Here is a 24,393-nt window from a genome sequence, read left to right as displayed (position 1 = left end):
ATTTACTTTTATTTGCTGGTCCCACTGGCATTGGAGAGTATATTATTGTCATTATTATCACTCGCCAGAGCTCGCTAAGCTATACAAAAGGCTGCAGGTGACAGGACATTTTTTTTTTTTTGCATAACAAGGCAGGTATTTGACCACAATCGCAATACTCATAACCTAAACACCGTGGTAACTTACTCGTAAGTAGGTACTTGTAATAGGAGAGACTATGCAAAAAAAAAAGAGTAATTTTAAGATGCTGTCGAAGGTAAATTATAAGTATGATTTTATTATAAAGAGCATAAGTAAGTAGGTACTGCAAAAAGAGATAAGATTATTATATCAGAATACGATTTCGATTTACCTGTGATGTCTAAACTCGTGATCGATTACAAGGTACTATATCTGTAGCAATAAGACATTCAAGACACAAATTCCATTGAAGATTTATACAGGGTGAAATTGCAAACAGTAACTCTATAGAACAATATAACTTTATCGTAATTTATTTGAGTCGTTGTATTTTTATACCACAATAAATTATTTATTAAGCTTTGCAGTTAACTGTGTATGCGTATTTTTCTATGAACGAAGTAACTCAATTTTGAAACCACACGCAGTGGATAAAAATAATAAAATATGAAAAAAAGAAATTGTTTTCTTCACATAAATCGATCTTACTGATCCTGAATCGCTCTTAAAAATTTGGCAACTGTTTTCAAAGTCACCCTGTATTTCGCGACGTAATCGCATTATATCGGTAATACGAGTGACTATATCGAGTGTTTGATGTGCTGTTCAAAGTGGTGGCTTTAGGATGTGTTTGGGATAAGAGCTCTTATTGTCTATTTATATCTCAGTTTCAAAGCTTTGATGATGGTGTTTACGACTAGGACCAATTTCCTGTGCGATAAAGTATGGTTTTATCATAGTTTGATAATCTTTACTTATGCCTCCTTATATAAAAGTTACACCCTAGTCGCACTCTGGCTTAAATTGTCATTTTGTATGGAAATATGATTTTAATCCAAGGTTCATCCCAGGTGTAAATTTTTATTAATAAGGAGGATGTAGTTTAGAGCGAAGTCGCTCCCGTTGTAACTTAGATCTTTTAAACTACGCAATGCATTTAATTTTAGTTTTCAGATAAATACAGTGATTTTTTTAGTTGTGTAAGGGTGTGAAATTTTCCTAATAGAAAAGTCTTGTTTTTTTCTAATAAGTTACAAATGATAGAGAGTACCTTACGAGTACAAATTTTAAAAAGACTAAAAGACAATCTAAACTATTACCTAAGTCCGCTGCCATAACAACAATGTTAACAGCATTGTTGTGTTCCGGTAGTTAGAGGTAAGATAGCCAGACTAACTACGGAGGCGTAGTTGAGGATTCCGGGTGAAGCTCGCTTCCACCTTCGGCCTGATCATCACTTACCATCAGGCCAAGAGCTTCCTCATTGTGGATAAAAAAAAACTAGATATAAAGATACATCAGTGTGCCTACCATGAGTTTACGTTAGGTGTGCTCGCTAGCGACTGCGTAAAAAAATGACATTAATTGCATGACATATTGTGCAGCGCCCCTAGCGGCTACTTTCAAGAAACAAAATCTTCATAGAGATTTTTGACGTACTCGCTAGCGAGCACACCTAACGTAAACTCATGGTAGGTACACAGATGACAGAAAAATAATCAAGGAAAAAACCTAGTCATAACTTTTTCGGGATGTAATCACAAAAAAAAACTAATATTTTGCGTCTAGTAACGAGTATACCAAAGCTTCCATAAACATAAGCCTTTTTGTAATAAGACAATAAATCCAAACAGCCGCATTCCTAAGGCCTTATAAAATAACGACTTCAGTCCTTTCTTTACAGAAACAAGGGAGACCTTTATTGGGCATTAATTTCAATAAACTTCTTTGCCTAATTTAATAAAACTTTTCAGACTTTTCCTTTTTCTTGTTCTAATGACCTTAAAACCCCTTTTAAGGAAAAATGTTTTTGTAGACTTCAGATCAATATTGAAAACTAAATTAACATAATAACGCTTAATGGAGTTTACTAAAGTAGTCTTTTCTATACGAAAATCTAAGTTCAATACGATACACAAATATTGAAAAAACAATGTTTTATTGATAACGATTTGCAGAATTAATCAATTTTAAAAATTTGATGATTTATAATCTCGTAGCACAAGGGTTTAACAGGGCTAATATTCCACAATTTACTTATACCATTTTTTTTAAAAGCACGTTGAACCGTCAATTGATTTTGTTAATGTTATTGTTTTTCGTTTCTCTGAATAAAAAAAATTCTTCCTTTTTTTTCTTTCAATTGGCCCAAATTCCTGCTTAACATTCATGCAGAATACGAAATTGAATACAATAAATAATCTCCAAATTCGTTGCTTTCCCAACCGTGCTTAAGATTTCAGTTAAGATTTCGTTCCAAAATTCTTAGCTGTGTAACCAAATTAATGAATTAGACATTCCAACAATAGCAGGGCACGTTAACAGGCGCAATGAAAGTTATTATTGTTCACAATCCAGCATAATTTATTATACCGAACCACTCCAGTCAAGCCTTTGTTCGGATCGGTTGAAACATTTCGACCAACTGAAATTTGCGGGCAATCTCATTCGGGGTTAAATTCAGAACAGCTAGTTCTAAAATAGTCGATGTAACGCCAAAAATTAATTTTCTATTATTAGAAAAAAAATATTTGCAGTTTGAGGCGTCTCATCTCGTAATTTATTTTCTGCAGTTTTTGTTGAATCCAAAAAATTATAATTAAAAATGTGGGAATTTCTAATCTTTTTTTGGAAGAATTTAAAATCAGAAGAAGAAGTTTGGATACATTATCGAACTAATTACGAGTAACTGTATCCAGTATACTGGATACTACAATTAAAGTGAAGAGTAATCTGAAAACTGATGCATGTATCTCCCAAGATTTATGTATGAACGTTGGCCCTCAGTATTTTATATGAACTTTCGTTCATAGCAATATTCCTTCTAAAGTTGTAAAGGCGAATTTACAACTTTAGAAGGAATAATGCTATGAACGAAAGATGTTTTAATAATGCAATTCGAAACTTACATTAATTAAAATGTGCAAAATATAACTACGATTTCTTACTACAACACTTCTTTCAATTCTCTTCCAGTGTGATTTTGAATTTCCAGTAGTGATTTTTACAGACTTCGATTTATACATTATGAAGATCGAATCTACAAGATCACACACATCACAACACAACTGTTGTAATCTAAATCGACTTTTTCATTTGATTCATATCGGGACTATTCCCATCTCTCGTTCCCACCGCTGCAACTCCTGTGTAGCCAGGATCTACTCTACAGCTTGACCGCCATAAAAACCCAACCAATGAAGGTCAAGTTTGTCCAGAGGAAAAGTTAAACTGTCATTGGACCCGCAACGAAATTAATAAGAAGAACATAGGCGGAGTTCGAAATTATGGTTCGACTTCCGTTCATTGCAAAGCGGATGACTGGTGACAAACAAAGGTTTAATAACCTATCAGAAAAGATTCGATTCATATCGCGTCCTGTTTCTTCGTAACTTATGACCACTATACGACTTTCAGCGTTATTGCCCCATGAATTATGCTATTATAACGACACGAGCACCTTTAGCTGCCGACAGCTGGCGCCACCATATTTCTGGATAATAACACCTTTACGTTTTACGACTGGAATGAATTGGCTGTTCTATTCGTACTAAATATAGGGCGTCTGTTTTGCTTTGGCAATAATGGAGCTACAGCGACTTATTGATTCGATGCACGTTGTGAACTTGTAGGAAATTTCATTTGGTAAACTGAATGAGGAATCACAAACGTTAAACTGATGTAATTGTGTCAATTCATAGCTCGGAGATGTTGATCGTGATATGAGTGTGTTACCCAATAGTACGTGAAAACTAAGGCTGGGTTACACCATCTTACTTTAACTTTCAACAAACGTCAAAAGTCTGTCAAATCCATACAAAAACATCGGTTGTGGTTATGGTCACGGTTAAAATAAGATGGTGCAACTCTGCTTCTAAGTGATCAATTTCTGGGATTATTTTGCCTAAAATTTTGCTGCACTGTTTATGTAGATAACTACCTACTTGAACTAAGATATTAGTCACTAAGTTTATGGTTGCTATAATAATCTCATTTCAAACAAAAAAAATTTATCGATGGTGAGCGAGAGGAATTGTGCCGTGAGGTCTATCTAGGTTTTAATCGACAAACTAGCAGTTATTATTTCCATTAAGACTAAATTCTAATTAATAACCGTGGACCATCTTCAATACACTTACCAACGGCTTTAAAGAATAGGTGATGACTGTGAGGGTTTTTTTTTTGTTTAACTAAAATATTTAATACAGAAATTATTTTGGAATTTTCTGACTGTCCATAAAAATTGTCGTAAAATGCTCTCAAAATGCAAATGCAAAATGCAAGCAACCTACTTGAACTAAGATATTAGTCACTAAGTTTATGGTTGCTATAATAATCTCATTTCAAACAAAAAAAAATTAATCGATGGTGAGCGAGAGGAATTGTGCCGTGAGGTCTATCTAGGTTTTAATCGACAAACTAGCAGTTATTATTTCCATTAAGACTAAATTCTAATTAATAACCGTGGACCATCTTCAATACACTTACCAACGGCTTTAAATAATAGGTGATGACTGTGAGGGTTTTTTTTTGTTTAACTAAAATATTTAATACAGAAATTATTTTGGAATTTTCTGACTGTCCATAAAAATTGTCGTAAAATGCTCTCAAAATGCAAGCAATAAATTGAACACATTAAAACACTCAATCCCATAGCTAACTTGACGTTGATGAATGAAATAACCTGTTCGTCCATTTTAATACGAAATTAACGCGAATAATTAACTTTTAACATTAATTAGCTCATAAAATGTTCACCTTAAACACGTGAGGTTATAAGCTATCAAATTTTTATATTTTAATAAAGAAAATCATTTATAATGCGCCCGTACAGTTTTATTTTTGGAACTGAAATGTTAGTATGACATAAAATTCCGTGCCCATTCTGAAAAATGTTCTTTCTAAATCGATACGAAAAAGTCGAAGGAACCCGATCGCGTGGCAGGTCACCAATGCGCTGGACCGACCAAGTGAAAGCAGCAGTGGGAGACGGCTTATGTAACTGCACCAGACAGTCTGCCAATAGAGAGAGATGGAGGGAGATCGTGCGGAGAGTTGTATCCGCCTCTACAACCGATGTGAACAACGCCTCAACGTGACCACGACCGCTCTGCCAAGAGCGTAACGAATAAGAAGAAGAAATCGATACATGGAACAATTATCGCGATTTTCAGTCGAACTATTAATGTTTTAAGTCCCCAGTTTCCTAGTTATTTTTCATATCAATGAAAAGCTTCGTTCTGTATCGTAAGTTGGCTTTTATCCCAATATATTTTTGAATTAACTCTAGCACTGCTTCAGGAGAAAGACAAAGCAGTACGCAATACGATAAAGTACGCAAGAAACGCAGTCACTGTTGTGAGCCTTTTTATTTTGATTTAAATTTTCTTTATTTCCTAAGTATTTTCGTAGTAAAGCTGAAACTGGTGAACAGGACATGATACCCGATTGGAGCTAAAAAGGGATAATCAAAATTATTATTTTAAATAAGAAATCGTTCGTCACACAGAGGCATTTTAATGAAATGATTCGACTAGTTAATTCTTGAGTTTGATATCCTTTGAAATATTGATTAAACAATTATATCGATTTTATAAATAATTGAATTGCAGTAAATAATAGATTCATAGTACATTTAACTGATTGTATTTGTCTACTACGTTTCATATTATGTAGCGTTTATTCATATTTTTATTTAACTTGCACCACACTCACAGCTTTCTGCATTACCCAGGGGTTGACTGGAGGAGAATGCTTAAATAGCATTAAGTCCACACATTGTATGATTTTTATTGTGCAATAAAGTTCTATAAATAAAAATAAATAAATGTTTATTGCTAGAAAGCGATCTCTCATATTATACAACAGAAGAAGACTACAGACTATAAAAATAAAAGAGAAACGCGGTGAAGTGAAATACACTCGGCATCAAATAAATCGCACCTCCCGCGACAAGCACTTATCAAACGTATGCATCCCCACTTCCCACCAACACTGGTACCATTTGAAAGCCTAGTTCTAAACTTCATTTCATTAAAGGAAAGGTTTTTACCGCAAAAATGTGTCTTTACAAGGATCCAGAGTCACTTCTTCAAAAAAATAGGTAGTTACGCTATAGCCATTTTTTATTACTATAAAACTGTTAAGTTGGGATTAATCGCTATCCATCTGTTAAAGAGGACACGTGAGATCTTTATTTGGTTTTATAACCATAAAAATTGGTCTAATTGATCCCAGAGGTGAGCCCAAAGTGAGGTCTATTTTCAAGTCACATTTATGGTATATGTTAATCATTTATTTAGAAATGAAATGTACTTTTCTTTAAGGATATTTATTGGGCTTTCAAATAACACCAATATTGTTGGGGTACCATGATTGTGTCAGAAGAAAATCTTTAAAGTTCGCGTCGCGGAAGGTGCGGTTTATTTGATGTTGAGTGTAGGTAAAACAATGTTTATGTTATTAGAAGAAAAATGTCTTATTGGACGGAATGTTAGAGAATGAACGAAATAAAATACCAACAGTACCTTTAATAAAATGAACAAAATATAAAAATAATAAGGTATCTTTATGAAATTGGTCAATAACGTGTCACTGGAGATAAATGATGCCGCTAGCGTGATTATGAGCCATAAAAGTGTAAACTATAGTTTCGTTTATTGAAAATTATTGAAAACAAAACTGTAATAACGATACCATCGGATCACAAGTTTGGAGCTGATCACCGTATCGCATGTTGTTTTCTATTATCGCTCGTTTGTATGAAAAATAAAAGAATAATGCTAAAAGTTGTACAGGTTTCATTGGTTAATGTACTGTATTAACGCTTGGATATTTAGATCATCAAGCAGAATAAGAATAAGAATAAGAAATTTATTCATAATGTTCATTACATGTCAAATTTTCAATAAATTTTCTTATTAATAATAAACAATTGCAATTAATAAGTGCAGTGTGTTAATCGTATCATTTTTTACCGAATTATCATCATTATTCCAGCCACAGGACGTCCATTGTTGAACATAGGCCTCCAACAATGCATCCAGCGCCTTCTTACTACCTTTATGAGGTCGTCCGTCCCCCTTGTGGATGTACTAATATGGTGGCACATAAGGTCTGACTCCAATTTCATGACACAAGTTAGCGTTCGTGACAGTTTCTATATACCTATCCACAACGGAGAAGCTTTTGGCCTGCATTTCATCTTTTAGTGATGATCTGGTTCCGCGCTTGCACTGGTTTAGACTGGTTTGCGATTATTGGCGATATCGTGTCCGTGATCGTTGTCTATGTGTGCGTTCTTCTTCTTATTCGTTACGCTCTTGGCAGAGCGGTCGTGGTCACGTTGAGGCGTTGTTCACATCGGTTGTAGAGGCGGATACAACAGCTCTCCGCACGATTTCCTGCCATCTCTCTCTATTGGCAGACTGTCTGGTGCAGTCACATACGCCGTCTCCCACTGCTGATTTCACTTGGTCGGTCCAGCGCATTGGTGACCTGCCACGCGATCGGGTTCCTTCGACTACGTGTGCACTGTGCGTTGCCCGAGCGAATTTTGTATGCAAATTGTCGGTAGGAGCACTACCTATCTATTTTGTGACAGTGGTATACAAGTGTACCAGTTACAGGCATGTATCGCCATAACGTGTCTCGTTTGACAAACATAAAACTGCTATAAATCAAAAGCACAAAAGCCTTTATACCACAGGTTATTTGCCTGAAACGTGTAGTGCTCCCACCGGAGTCTTGAGTACACGTGCTAATTACTCCTCAGGGACTATTAAATCTAATATTAGTCAAGTGAGCTCGTGCGACTACATAAATTAACGTGCTTAAGTTTTGTACGGTATTCCTTTGTGTAACGTCTTAATTGCTTCATCAGCAAACAAATAATTAGGATGGAAGAACAGTGATAATAAAATATTATTGTGCAGTCTGCGCCACTAGAAAAACAGTGTTAATAATTCATGCAGTTCCTGCTGACTTCTCTATTAAAAGTAAAACTGTGCAAATAATAATTTCTAATTTACTAAACTTAGTCGTTTTTAACAAAGTGTATGCTCTTTGAGCGGAACATAGTGATACCATTGTGTTGTAATCACCATTTACCTACCTATGCTTCACAAATAAAGACTTTGTTTGTTTTTTTTTTTTAAAGTTTTTTAACAATAGCATTGCGCTTTTGAAAAGTCTTGACGGGTTTTGTGTCTCACATTTTAATTGGATTGTGTTCTTTGCTTGAGTAGCAATAAAAATCTATTCAAACAAAACTGTATCTCAGGTTCCTAGATTATTGCAAGGTTTGTGCACAACAATTTGGTAATATTACCGAACTTATTGGTTTTATTCGGTAATATTACTAGCCTTATTGGTTTACAAGATTCCCGAAGTCTATTGGGGCGGATAATGGTAGATTGTTTTTTAATTAAAAACGAATCTTGCAAGCTACTCTGTTTCTTTGTTACATCTCCCGGGAAATGCGCGTAGTAACCAATTTCCTCGCGATGGTTTTCCTCGTACATTAAGTAAGATATCTCCGGAAAGCTTGCAGATTTCCATATAATAGTGTGTGCATGTGTGATCCTTAAGAGCTTTTTTCTGTAGGTATTACAGAAAAAGCTCTATTCAACTTCGAGCAGAATTGGCTTTTGAATCTATGACTGATTGAATAAATTTTTCAGCATTGTTTTGTACAATACATCCGAGAACGAGAACATAAAAATGGGAGTAGTTGACGAAAGGCCTATTTTCAGTAGAACACGTCTCTAAAACCAAAACGAATTATCTTTTTATTTTATTGTGTAGTAACTACTGAGATCACGAGGTGTCATTTATTAACCCCTAAGGTGCCGACACAAGGAATTATATTTCTTGGACAAATAAGCAGGTTCACCTTTTTAGTCGAAAAATACGCGAGTAGAAGACAAAATGCCTATTTTCATTAGAACACGTCTCTAAAACAAAAACGATGCCTCTAAGAGTAGGCACACACCGTTGATTTTTAGTTGGCCGATAGTTGTGCCCGATTTCAAATTGTATGAAGAATCGGCCAAATCGAATCGGCGTAGTGTGCGCACTCCCATACATACCCATACTGATCAACTGCCCGACTAAACTATCGGCCGACGAAAAATCAACGGTGTGCGCCTTCTCTAAAACTTTTATTATCTTTTTATTTTATTGTGTGGTAGCTACTGAGATTTCGACCGTGTTATTAACCCCTAAGGTGCCAACGTCCGACACACGAAATTACATTTCTTTGGACAAACAGGTTGATTTCACACCTGCTATGTCTAAGTATTATTATGTAAGTATGTACTTACCTTCTAAGAATAAAAAAGTAAGCAATCTATTACTCGAAACATACGCGTGTAGAAGACATAAGCGTGATTTTAAGTAGACGTCGCTTAAACAAAAAAGATGACTATAAGGCTGGGTTGCACCATCTTACTTTAACTTTAACGAACGTCAAAAGTATAGTCATGGTCAAAATAAGGTGGTGCAACTGAGCCTAAAACTTTTAATTTTACTGAGTGACAGTAGTTACTTAATACTGACATCACCACCGTGCTATTAACCCCTAGGATGCCAACGTCCGATACAAGGAATTATATTTCTTTGGACAAACAGGTTGATTGAGCTTCTTCCATCTCTAAACAAACTGAGAACAAAAATAGAAAGCAATTTTATACTGTGTCCTCCACCTGAGAATTGAACCTGTAAGTCGAAGTTCAATCTTTGATTTCGTTTTTGTAAATAAGAAATCTGTAAGGTATTTTTATAGAATAAATAGGAACCTAGTTATTTTTGTCCTATAATTTAGATTTTCATTTATTCTCTATTTAATATTTATCAATTATAATTTTTGTGTAAGCTCGGCACGTAGTACTATAGCAATATTGACCTACGCGAGGTCCAAGGACTGTAGGTGCTACCTGACTACTCGTGAGTCATTCTTAGCTGCACATAATTAATTATATACGCTAATCAGCTATTGAAGGTAGAGCGTCAAGGGTTAACCACAGAAAAACTGGCTATCTTACCTCCAACTGCCGAAACACAATAATGCTGTTATAACATTATTGTTATGGCAATAGACTTAGGTTAGATGGTGGTAGCTGTCAGGCAGACTTAGAACAAGCTCTATCATCATCATCATCATCATCATCTCTAGGACGTCCACTGCTGAACATAGGCCTCCCTCAATGCTTTTCATGTTGCCCGGTTAGTTTTTCACCGCTCTATTATCATCGCTACCATCAGCTCTATCATCAACCAAATCCAAAAATATTCCCCGAAAACCTGGGACCTTTAGTCCTAAGGCAGGTGGCCCAATCACCCAACCACAAGGGTGGATGATTTCGTTTGACCTAATCTTAAATTGGAGCCTTCATATTACTCAGATGGCAAAATTATTCCAATTTAAAGATACTCATACACTTTACCTTTGATGTGCTATCCTTGATGTTTTTCCGCGTGTTTCCCTTTGAAATTAGTTAACCAACCGGCAAACCGTTGCTTCTGGTTTGATGATTTGTGTATGGAAATTCCCACATTAATATTGAAATTATCCATTTAGATAATATTATTATTAGTACATTGGATGTGGTTCTTTGTTGTGGAACCATGCATAATTAATTAAATCATTAGCGTCATACTCGTACCCGTATGATATATTCACACGATATAAGAATGGAATCCCTTTTAGCCATCTACTTAAATTAAATTTATAGATACTCTTTTGTGTATTTATGTATGTAAGGTTCTACAGTGGAAGCCACGTACCGGAAAGCGCAGTGTAGGACGTCCAACCAAAAGGTGGAACGACGACCTCATAAAGGTAGCAGAATGCTGGATGCAGGCCAACCGGCCTTTGTGGAAATCATTGGGGGAGGCCTAAGTTCAGCGGTGGACGTTCTATGGCTGAATTAATGATAATGATGATGATGGTGTACGTAAAAAGAATGATAAGCAACGCTTCTTTAATTACTATGCCATGTCACCTGTCAATGGACCGACGACTTCAAGGAGATGGCACTGGCTGGATAAAAAAGCGGTGCTTTGTGGTCACATCATTTTGAGGATTACTTACACCAGCACAGCAGTGTAGATACTATCGTAGACCAAATATTTCAAATGCCAGTATTGCTCATAAAGCCTAAGTATTGTACAAAAATTATGTAGGTCCTTACAGTAATGTAGATAATGTTTTATTTTAGCCACAGCTGTTCTTATTTTTACCAGTTATTCACAAAAAGGGTAATTTATAAAAATCATAATTACCTATAACATTTATCAAATAATTTTTCTATTTTTGAAAACCGTTTAATAGTTATGAAAAATGTCATTTGAGTTCTTCAGTACAAATTCTATCTATATCTAGACCAGTCAATTACGTCTTGTAATTTCATAATGAATACACAATAAAATTGTGAAATCTAAATCGTAGCCGTCATGTCCGAGATTGATATTATAAAGAAGGTAATTTAAATAATAATACGATACAAATCACCTAGCAAGATAATCAGCCTTTATAATCGAATCAACCTTATAACCAAACACAATATTTTCTACACCAACCGTATTTTGTAAACAAAATAAAATACTCACAGTAATAATCCCTCCAATACCACAGAAAGTCACACAAAGTTATCACAATACACCCACAGTTCGTCCACGACAACTTTCAGAGGGGAACGGGAGGTCGACAGTTGGGCGGCGACGCGCCCGCCCTACACGACTCTCGGAGGCAGACTGAGGCGCAGTGTTACAGTGGCAACCCTAACAAGTGCGACCGGTCTTTTCCGCCCTGGGTAGCGATTCTCTTAATAAAATGATCAACATCCCGTCTCAATCTCATGTTGATACATATCAAACATTCGGGTTTGGGTAATTGGGTGCTTGACACCACAGTCAATTGTCACATTTAAAGAGCTGTGGAAAGCAACAATCCCATTTTTATTTTGTATAGCAATTGTATGTTATTACGTTACATTTCTACCAAACTATTTCAAATATACCTAATAAAAATCTAATAAATTATAGTTACAGAAAATTAAAAAAGTATGTAACTCGATTTTCAGAACTAGAAAGAAGCACAATAGAAGTGTTTTTTGAAAACAGTAGTGTCCTGAAAAAACGTTTTTTTTTTTATCTGACAGGAGGCAAACGAGCAGAGGGATTATTTATTTAAACAATTGATACGTTCTAAATGACCTCTCATAACAAAATACGATCAATATTTTTGGAATACAATTTGGGCCTTTGATCAAATATAATTGTCAGCTTTGATCGTCAAACTTATAATTGACAACAAAACACAATCGATGTTTTTAGAATACAACTGGCATTTCAAATAAATTATTTCTTTTTTTCAACGCAAATGTAGAGGCGATGTTTAGTGGCCAGTAACTTTGTAGGTAGGTATGAAAAAAATATCAACAATAAATTAATTTGAGGTCTCTTCTGTAGCAGTACTGAAATATTTTTAAATAATCAGGAAATTCGGGCTACTGCTATTACCAATACCATTAAATTGGAAATTAGCATCTCGAAGTTGGTAAGATTAGGAGTTAAAGGAAGTTCTGGAAACTTCCATCGGTTAACTTGCGTGATTAAAGATAAGTTTTGATTGGTACGATGTCCGGGTCGAGACGACATGTTGATCTGCTAATGGATTTCGATTTCGGGTATCGATTTAAATCGAGTGTTTCCAGGCTACTATTGCCAGTTTAAGGGTGGGTTGCACCACCTATCTTTAACGGTAACTATGACGATAACCGGTGCTTTTTGTATGGAATTTGACAGATTTTTGACGTTTGTCAAAGTTAAAGTAAGATGGTGCAACCTGGCCTAAGTCTTTTGGGATCGTTTTGCAGCTACGATTTTAGTAACTGGTAAGGAAACTCAGAGACAATTTAATTTTGTTCTATTCTTTATGTTGGAAATACTTTTAGAAAGCAAAACCTGGTGTAGGTATTACTTTATTTTTTTATTAAAGTGCTAAATAAATATTTTACTAAGTGACTTTCTGTCAAGAATCGGATTAAAATATAAGTTTTCATTTCTATTTTCTGATGAATGAACTTAACATCTAAGTTTCAACGTAAGGATATATATTTTTCAAAACTACTTCAACAAGGCTTTTCTATAAAATATATTTGCTAAAGTCATCCCTTTGATAAAAGGCTTAGTAAAGATATTGTTAAATAAATGTTTCTTTACTATTTTTATTAGAAAAAAATCTTAAAAACTTTCTCAGAGAAAATAATTTGAGATAAAAGAAATTGTTTAGAGTCTGTAAGTAATATTGTAATATTTTTTTGTAGCAAAATGACATTATTAAACTACATGAGTTACCACAAAGTTAAGCTTCATATGCCGCCAGTACATAATGAAATTGCGTTGGCATTTCAAAACAAACATCGCTAGAGAAAATACAAACTTCTCAGCAACATATACCCATTTAGCGAGATTACATTGTTGGCACTGCACCTGATCTTTCTCAGTGGCTTAGAAAGATGAACTAAAATAGTACCTATAACTATTAGAGCCAAAACACACGATGCGCTGCGGCGCCGCACCGCAAAGATTTCCTTTATGCGCAAATTCAAATTCGCAAATATTGTCAAGCGGTCGCAATCTGCTAAATTCGCAAATTGTCAATTTCGTAAATTGTCAAATTCGTAAATTGTCAAATTCGCAATTTGTCAAATGTGCAAATTATCAAATTCGCAAAATGTCAAATTCGCAAAATGTCAAGTTTTTACCGTAATATAAAATCAACAACAAAATATTTTTTAGGTATTTTTATACCTAACTATATAATTACACAATGTCCTATCTATAAACATTTGTTTTTGTTTTGTTGTTTTGATATTTACACGAAAATATTAGGATTTTGATTTTGTTGTTGATTATATTACGGTTTTATGGTTTCATAAATTTAAAAAAAAACCTTAACATTTCAATGATTAAAAGTTCTGCCAATTAATTACTTGACTTTTATTATTAAACCTAAACAACTGGACATTTTGAAATCTTGTCATTTTTCGAATTTGATAATTTGCGCATTTGACAATTTGACAATTTGCGAATTTAACAATTTGCGCATATTTAAAGGAAAAGATTTCGCCGTATTGTGCGACGCGGCGCCGCACCGCTCGTGTACACGCCACAGATATTTCTATGTAAGACGACGCATCGACACTGCTCCAACACATTAACGCATCGTCGTTTCAGCCCAAAGATGTCCACTGCTGGACAAAGGCCTCCCCCAAGGATTTCTACAAAGACCGGTCCTGCGCCGCCCGCATCCAGTGGCCTAATTCACGTATTTTGATAGTCAAGATCTCGCTGACGTTCAGAAGTCGTCCTATTGAAAAACAGTTCTAAATCCGTATTCACAAGGGTCATTTTGATAGAACGATTACTCGATAGGATCGCAACTCAGCGATTTGTTGTCATTGAAGTTTTGTTACGTCGTCTCATTGAAAAACAGTTCTAAATCCGTATTCATAAGGGTAATTTTTGATAGAACGATTACTCGATAGAATCACAACTCAGTGTTTTGTTGTCGTTGAAGTTTTTGTACGTGAATAAGGTTACAGGCACCTCCCGCGACGTTAACCATCATGTGCTTTGATCAGAATATTAATTCCTTTCATGGCTAGCTATAATTGAGCGCTCATAATCATCATTTCCACAAAGAAAAAAAAAATGTGGAAATCCTTGGGGGAGGCCTTTGTCCAGCAGTGGACATCTTTCGGCTGAAACGAACGAACGAACGAATCATCATTTAGTAGTGAGGCCACTAAGCCATGACTTGAGAAGAAGCGTAACAAATCAGAATTAAAAAACAATATATTTTTTTTTCTATTAGAGGGGACCAAAATAATGAATTTGAAAGGCACTTTCAGTCTCAGACACGTTTGACGCCTACACTGAAAAATTACTTACTACAATATTAATTTCATATTTTCTTCCGTACACATTTTATTAATGCTTACAATTTCAATAAATGGACCTTTATGAAATCTCTTGAACAAAAAAAAAACTGTAATATTTTCAGTGTTTCATTAAAACAAAAAAGAACTTTAATCATTTTCATTGTTTCATTAAAACAGTATTATTAACTAGTAGCTTTTGCCCGCGGCTTCGTCTGCCGTGTCGCAGATCATTATAAATCAAAATCGTACGCCCGTATTCACAAACATTACTATGAGGTCTCACAGTGCGCGTGGACGCACAGGGTCACAGACGAAGTAATCACAGGGCTCTATTCAGCGCTTTGCGTTCGATTTGCTTTACTTAAGCAACCATCGTTTGTGAGTACGGGTGTAGGTCTGTTATTCTGATGTATTGTGAAGCTTTATCAAAATCCGTCCAGTAGCTTTTGCGTGAAAGAGTAACAAACATACTTCCTCACGAACTTTTACATTAGGATTATACTTTGTTCTCCTGCCATGTTTCCATCGAGCTAATCCCAAAAGTGCGTGAGATCTAATTAAATAGACTGGATACAGTGTTGTAGGTGAAAGTAATTTTGTTAATGAATTCATAAGCTCGTACGGAATGTTAAACGTAACGTTATAAACAAGGAGATTATTCTCTGAAAGTTCGTTAGCTGAAGAGCCGTTTAATTTTACATGACTAAGATGTTTGTTGAATATTTTTATTTTAAGCCTTGATGTTGATTTTTGTTTTCACGAAATGTTTTTGATTATTATCTCATCTAATGAGGGTTTCCTTATGTACATATAGTATACTATAGGTATAATTAGTGAAGCCATTGGCGATTAGGCCGTCACTGGCTTAGACAGACATTGGCGCCAATTGTAAACACTGAAGCGGTAGGAGGACTACTTGCATTGCGTTTCCAATCACCAGTAGACCTATTAGAATAAACTTTTATCGAAGCATTTCATATAATTTTGTCGTCTGAAATCATGGATAAGATTGTAGCGTATCTCTTAGAGATGAGACGTATTTACTAGAACAGATCCAAACACTAGGTATTTTACAGTACTAGGCGGCACCTATTCCAATTTTTTAAATACTTGATCCACCTAGTATTTTATAAATTACACGATTTTCGACCCTACCATCAAAGTAATAGAGGTTATTATTGCGTAATCCGTAGTCGTGTATTACGCGCACCTAGTATTTCTCGCTAAGCTTATGTGCGAACGTAGAGATTCACTCCGTCTCTGTCTGACCAAACAAATTTGAGCGCGACGAAGCAAACGCACACAAACGTAGTCAAACCATATTCATGTAAATAAGAAAAAATATGTAAATATTTTTATGAAATTGATATCTTTTAAATACGCCAACTTGAAAGTTGACAGTCCTAAGCCTGTTGAAGTATGAAGGGAGGAATTATTATTCAATTTCAAATTGCATTATTCATACTACGGTTGTAGGTATCTTTACAAAAAAAATGTATTTTAAAGTCATATTACATGGATTACTCCGCACTAGTCGCGTCAAGTATGCTAAATTACTACGTACTAGGTGGAATAGGTATTTGGATCGAGTATTAATAAATACTAGGAATAGGTGCACCTAGTATCAAATTAACCTAGTATAACCCATCTCTAGTATCTCTATCATGTCCTATCATTCGCCAGTAGCGCAATCAAGGAAATCCTCATTACTTATGTATTTTAGATGACAATTGCCGACACCATGAATTAATTAGTAATATCGGTTCATGTACTGACAACTATACATATTCATGCCATTTAAGACCCACGTTAAATAATACCCGAAAAGAAATATAACGTCACACAACACTTGACAAAACGACAGTATCAAAAAGCATGAAAGCAAATCGAAAAATCTGTTATTGACAGCTTAAATGGCCTTTTCCGATCGAAAATAACATGTGATGTGACGTAAGTGGCACTATGTTATTACACGACATGAGTTGGCGGGTGTATCTGAGAACTTAGCTCGCCTTTTTAGGGTTCCGTAGCCAAATGGCAAAAAACGGAACCCTTATAGATTCGTCATGTCTGTCTGTCTGTCCGTCCGTCTGTCCGTCCGTATTTTTTTCCGAAACTAAGTATAAGAGCTATACTGTTGAAACTTGGTAAATAGATGTATTCTGTGAACCGCATTAAGATTTTGATGCAAAAATAAAAAAATAATAATAAATATTGGGGGTTCCCCATACTTAGAACTAAAACTCAAAAATTTTTTTTTCGTCAAACACATACTTGTGGGGTATCTATGGATAGGTCTTCAAAAATGATATCGAGGTTTCTAAAATACTTTTTTTCTAAACCGATTAGTTTGCGTGACAGACGCTTCCAAAGTGGAAAAAAGATGGTCCCCCCCCCCCCCCCTCTAACTTCTAAAATAAGAAAATGAAAAATCTAAAAAAAAACATGATGTACATTACTATAAAAACTACCAACGAAAATTGTTTTGAACGAGATCTAGTAAGTAGTTTTTTTTTAATACCTCGTAAATCGTAAACCGCTTATTACCGCGTAATCTTTCATACAAACAACTTAAATTAAAAAAAAAAAACATTTTATAAATCAATGGTACGGAACCCTTTGTGCGTGAGTCCAACACGCACTTGGCCGGTTTTTTACTAAAAGGCTGATCCTAAAATAGCGATACTCTGGTATTAGCTATCTTATGTTGTAAGTAGAAGAAGTATGTGTTTCCGAATTGACAGCACATCATCCAGCCAAAGCCAAGCCAAATGAAAACTTATTTTTTCAATTATTTGATACTTTTGCATTTGATTTACCTACTCATCATCATTATTTCAACCATAGGACGTCCACTGCTGAACATAGGCCTCCCCCAATGATTTATAAATCGATTGGCAAAATATTTAGGCCTGCATCCAGCGCCGTCCTGCTACCTTCATGAGGTCGTCGGTCCACTTTTGGTTTGATTTGCTAAACCAGATATTTTTTATACATACCTAACAAGGCAACGGACAAATTAAATAAAATTTATTAGATAGTCTAACAAACCAAAATATTATTTATGCCTATTTATCATTCTCGTAGCAGGCTACATCGTAGTCGTAGCAAAACTTCGTAGCTGCTATGTTCTAATTTCGTAACTTCGTAGTATGAATTCTGAAAATGCTAAACTGGTAACTATAATAACTATTCTTGTTTACTCACTAAATATTTTGATGTTAGGCATTGATCAAGAATTTATCTTTGATGTTTTAAAGTAGGTTAGTGTTAGAACAACAATTAATGTGTATTGTTTTGAGGCTCGTGCCTAAAATATTGAAAATAGTTTTGAACAATTCTATTTTCAGTTAAATATTCATAAGTAAATCTAACTTTATTCTATCGGATTTCTTAAGCCACCTCAGATAATACAACGTTGTTTTTATAGACTCAAACTAATTCAACCAGCTTTATTCAGTGCCAAATCCCAAAAATGATTTTTTTTTAAAACGTGTAGGTACGAGTACGTAGGTATTGCAAAAAAATGAAGTACCTACAGTTATTTTATTTGAAAACTGTTTACTTTTAGCTATTCCATTTTGTAATGTTTCTAACAGTATTTGTATTAAGGTCAGTACCTAATTGTTTAATTATTATAGAATTAGAATATGTTAGTTCCTCGGTTGCTTTTAAAAGACGTCATGTGTCGTCCCATCATTATCCCTAATAAACACAGTACATTAACATGTCCTGTATAAAACTGTCACTATGCGAGTTCCCTGTGGATCGGCTCAGTAAGCACCAATCAGGGAATTAAGATCGATTGCCCAATTCCACTGGTCTTGGACTTGTGTGCTCCTTTTGGCACTTCGTATTTGCTACTTTGTTGGTATTCAATATTTTTGCTGAAGGAAAAAATGTTCGTACACCCTGTGTATTTCTTATGGAGGCGTTGATAGACATTTTTTTTAGTTGAATGCTACGCAAATAAAAAAAACTTATTTTGCACATTGATGCAATTAATTGATCAATCTATTTTGTATCTGTCACCGTAAAATTGTGAATTCCGTCAGATTATAATCTTACGTAGTTAAATTACAATCTTTTTTTTTTTTTTTTTTTTTTTTCGTCGGGAAATGCTTTGTGCATACCCACTGGTCTATGGGGACGGCCAGTGGGTTATGTGGGACTCTCCCCACCTACCCACTAAAGGCGGGGCCTACCCACTAAAACCCGACGGTTTCCACCAGAGCCCAAAGAAACGGAGCCGCGAGTTATTGTCCTGGTTGGACATTCGTCCGCAGCTCCGCCTCAGGCTAGAGGCTCGCTCACGAGCAAGCCTCTCTGGCTTCGAAGGAACCCCCAGTCCCCTCCTTCAGTTGTTTTTTATAGAGGTTTTCTCCTCGCGGCCCTGGTATAACAGGACCCCCGGCCCGCCGTAGCGGGTTACGGTCTGCTCTATGCCGCTGCTCGGTCAGCTCTGCTGATCAGAGAAGTACCGAGAGCGGCCCTCCAAAGAATGGGCCCGGGCAAACGCCCCGCCAGCCCCCACCTGTGGGGGTTTTTAAAGATGTCCCCTGCATCGTGGCCCGGGCAAATGCCTCGACGGCCCCCGGCCCACTCAATTGTGGTTTACGGGTTGCCCGACAGGCCCGCCGAGTTGACGAGACCTGCCGCGCAGGTGAGAAGTTAGCCGCCCGCGTGAACAGACCACGCGGACGTTGCCCAGGGTGCACCACGAGGAGGTCGCTCACCATCGCACCCCAGTTAAATTACAATCTAACCTAACCTAACCCACTGTTAGTTTACAATCTAACGCGTTATACATATTATATATAAACTGACAGAGTTCACAATTTCACGTTGACATATCCATTCCATTTTACCTAGATGTTTTGCTTTTAAGTATTTTCAATCTTGCTACTGAAAAACGTAAGTAATTCAGTGTTTTAGGCAAAGTGCGATTGCTTGTCTACGTTATTATGTGAAATAGAGCTTTCAATATACTGCACGCATCTAAGCCGATTTATTAAGTCAACATCGAAAAATAGTGTAACTGTGTCAGTATCTGTAAACTGTATTAAAGATGGTAAATGATGCAATAAACGTATACAGAGTAACAATTTTAGATGTTGTCAAAAAAGTTTTTTTTTTCCATTCTTTCTCAAATAGGGTCAAACCAAACAGAACAGTAGGGAACAAACGTAACAGTACACGAATTCCACCGATCAATCACCACCAAGTGCCAATAAAGACGAAATCGCTAGATTAGTCCATAATGATTGAAATAGGTTCCTCGACGGTCCAGTGATTTGTCCCTTACATTGACAAGTTGGGACACAATGAAAAAACGATATTGCTTTTCATAAAGTGTAATCATGCATGAATTATGGTGGTATATTTGTGGATATTTGCCTTCTATCGCGAGGACTGTTGTTGAGTCGTATTGTGCCTAACTATATGAGAAGCAAAAAGAAACTGACAATAAACAATATTATTATCATCCAATTCTTCATTAGATTTTGAACCCTCCTTTAGAGACATTATCTGAATTTGGTAGTCATTTAAAGTAGGTAGGTTAGTCAAGAATCGCGTGTAAAATTAAAAATCATAAAATTTATTTACGTTCAGTAAGTATTTTTAGTACCGAGAAGTTGCTAGCCTTTTTGTTATTTTTCTCTTACAAAATTTTAGAACTTTATCTTCTTGTGTGCGCTTTACAGAAGAATCAACAACAAGAGTAATAATTTAGTTATTACAATTTTTAATAACCAACCTTTCTAATTATAAATTATTTCTTCTTAGTCGGACAATCTTGTCAGAGTGGTCATGGTTGCGCTGACGAGGTACATGGTGGGGTGATGTCATCTCCGAGGGTAGCTCTCCTGGCGATGTGCTTCCATTTCTGACGGTTCGAGGCTTCGTGAGTACACTGGACCATGGTGGACTCAGTGGCCTTTGTGATAGCGTCTATCAAGCGGGCTGCGATCGACCGCGTGCTCTCTTGCCTTCCACCTGGCCCTGAACTACCAGTATCTACATCGAGTTCCCATTTCTAGAGACGTGACTAAAGAACTTCAGTATTCATAGTTGCACAGTTAGATGATAGTCTGTTTTTAACACGAAGCTCTTTGAGGATGGAATATTGTCTTTAGACTCTATTAAAAGTCAGCAGCTCAAAAGCAAAAAGTGCAGCCATATCATTGAAAACAAGCAAGACTGAAAACATCCTCCTTTTACCCACGTGTAGTATTTGAATAAAAATGCATTTCCAGTTCTTAGAAAGTCACAAAGACAAAGCTTCAAATGCGAAAGCAGATAACAGTATCAATAAACAAGAATCGATTGGATCCGAACAGAATCCTGTTACGTTCGCTACAAATCCAACTGTGGCTGGAACGGTTATATTGCCTAAGGGGTAAGAAAAGGAATATTTGTGGGTATGAGAGAATCGATTTTGAGAGTTGGTTTATAATTTTTCGATGGTTTGCATGTCCTTTAGTTTGTCATAAAATCGAAAAAGCACGACTAACTGCTTTATTTAGTTTCTTATGCGTGTGAGACACCCAAGATGCGAATGGTTAAAAAAAACAGGAAATATTAATTTTAAAACCCGTTTATTGCAAGAGAAATCTAAAAAGACAGTTTATTGAACTTTACATCACCAAAAAATCACAATAATATATACTATCTATACTTTCTATCTATACTAATATTATAAATGCGAAAGTGACTCTGTCTGTCTGTCTTGCTTTCACGCCTAAACCACTGAACCGATTTTGATTAAATTTGGCATAGATATAGTTTGAGTCCTGGGAAAGGACATAGGATAGTTTTTATCCCGGTTTTTGAAACAGGGACGCGCGCGATAATTTTTTTCTGTAACAGACAAAGCTAGTTAGGTATAACCATAAAGGTTGTTCACCTTAGAATGCCATCGTGCGTACTTCATACACTTTAACCTTCATACCACAAGATGATTCAGTTTTTAATATAAATCATTAAAACTTTACACCAAAATTGACTGATTTACTGAATTCTGATTCAAGTATTATTGTTTTGTAATATTACAAGAAATGCGAAAATAAGCTAAATATTAAGTAAATTAATGACAGCCTGAACTTTATTGGACGTTTTCAATTAAAACCCGTCTGTCTCTGAAAATATTTTGATTTTCTTAAACGAACAAACGAATAATTCTATCAAACAAATTAATCTTTCCAAGAAGTGATCTAATTCAGCTATTTTCGACTCAATAAAGCAGCTGAAGATAAAATGTTTGAAAAAATAAAACGGCTGAAGGCAGTCACCATTTTAGGTAAAAAATACCTAATTAATTTTGCTTTTCGCGTTGAAGATGTAAGCTTTTAGTAATGTGGTAAAATTTTAAGCCCTTACGGTGTCATTTTCCCAGTTCGATTAGGAGTGGCAACACAAAAAACAGTGTTATTTCTGTAACGCAGTCGCCACACAAAACCTGCCGCGCTGATCTGCCGACTTTTGACATGACTGTTCATTGTCAAGTTTTGTGTATAGAGTTCTTAACAGTAGATAATCTAAATAGGTATATAAGTATAACTCAAAGGTGTCTGACTGACTGACTGACTGACTGACTGATATAGTGATCTATCAACGCACAGCCCAAACCACTGGACGGATCGGGCTGAAACTTTGGCATGCAGGAAGATGTTATGACGATGTTATGAATATGATATTTTACGAAACTTCACAAAGTCACTAGTCATATAATAACTTCAACTTCACCCCTAAGGGGGTAAAACTCCACACGTACGAAGTCGCGGGCGGCCGCTAGTACATAATACGAGTTGTTCAAATTTTGGTTAGATCACATTGAATCTTTAATGCAAGAGGTTAATGTAGATACATAATTATTCAAATAAACTTACTTAAAATACATCCCCAAGCCTTATCAATAACATCATCATTGACGCAAAATCCAAACATCAATTGATGATTATTTAGGTCCTCTTGTTTTCCCAATTTAGCAGTTTTATCAGAAATATTCTACGTTTATTGCTTCGTCGTAATAGATAGCCGCTTATCTGTATTGTTTCGGCCATAAAACACTAGGTTCGAAAACGTGGAAGATAAAATTATAAACTTGGTATATTAAGGACCGCGTTTTGAAAGGGTCCGCTCGGTTTGCAATTTGAATTTGAATTTGAAATTTAGTAGATCCGGATTTATTCATGATGTTTAATCTGCAACTGTTACTGTAAAGATAGTAAATTAGTTGCAACAGTAAAATGAATTTGAATTGAGGAGGGATGAAGGTTTGGGATGTGTTTGTATAGTACTGCCATTGTTTTAACTTACTCGGGTTACTTTGGTCGTTTAGTTTGGATTTAGATTTCCTGGAATAAAGTAAACTGTATTTATATTTTCAGAGGGTTTCAATCTAGGTTATGCAAGTTTCGCCCAGATTTAGAAGTTTCATAATTGCTAAATATGTTTTTGTTAGGTAACAAATTATATTTTCAATAAGAAATATCTATGTCCAATGTGTTACTGACAGTAAGTTAGAGACGGACGACATTATAGTATGTCTAAAGGTTCGGCCAAACCAACGCGATCACACGCGATCAGCCGGCGTGCAGCAGCAGCGATGGCGATCAATGCATTTAAAGGCACTGGGTCTCTATCAGAAGGAACTCTAGGGGTGGAATCTCCATTGGCGTGGGTTAACGGGCAAGGAGATAATATCTTGGATGGTAGACAACCACTTTTCCTACAATTTAACGTTCCACCAAACTCAACACGCTTTCAAAGATAACCTCGCAGCCGCCTGCTCACACTTGACATGACACAACTGAATGACAGTTATCTTTTTCTGCGCATCAGTTGGGTGTTACGTTTAGGAATCACAAACCTTCTGCTCTACAGATTTCTACAGATAACATAATATTAAGATTGGTACTATTAATCATCAATAATAATTTGCAGCATCTGTGTCCGGCGCCGACACGGCCAGCCTGACTATCGCACGGCCTCGTGCGCTTAGTCCAGGGTTTGTCCATCTGTAAACATTCAATTTCTTGTTATCACAGCTCGTCCATTCCTGACTACAGAGCGTGCGAATATCAGATCGTAGAATCACAATAAATACAGCTGATCAGGGCGTGATGACCCTGGATCAGGAAACCAAACCATTACAGCTGGCCCGGGCGTCAGGCCCGTCCAGGAAACCAAAACATTACAGCTGGCCCGGGGTGAGGCCCCGCCGACCAGGAAACCAAAACATTACAGCTGGCCCGGGGTGAGG

General features: G+C 36.0%; 1 protein-coding gene across 1 annotated transcript in view; it reads right to left on the bottom strand.

Annotated features, from left to right (window-relative positions):
* Positions 1-11,920, bottom strand: part of LOC135075966 (uncharacterized) — a 67,637-nt gene extending 55,717 nt beyond the window's left edge. Inside the window, exon 1 of the mRNA XM_063970412.1 lies at positions 11,791-11,920. The gene's annotated coding sequence lies outside the window, so the exon portion shown is untranslated. The remainder of the gene's footprint in view (positions 1-11,790) is intronic.
* Positions 11,921-24,393: the final 12,473 nt, after the last annotated feature.

The sequence above is a fragment of the Ostrinia nubilalis genome, chromosome 11 (assembly GCF_963855985.1).
Source record: "Ostrinia nubilalis chromosome 11, ilOstNubi1.1, whole genome shotgun sequence".
Taxonomy (NCBI): domain Eukaryota; kingdom Metazoa; phylum Arthropoda; class Insecta; order Lepidoptera; family Crambidae; genus Ostrinia; species Ostrinia nubilalis.
This window is presented reverse-complemented; position numbering and strand designations above follow the sequence as displayed.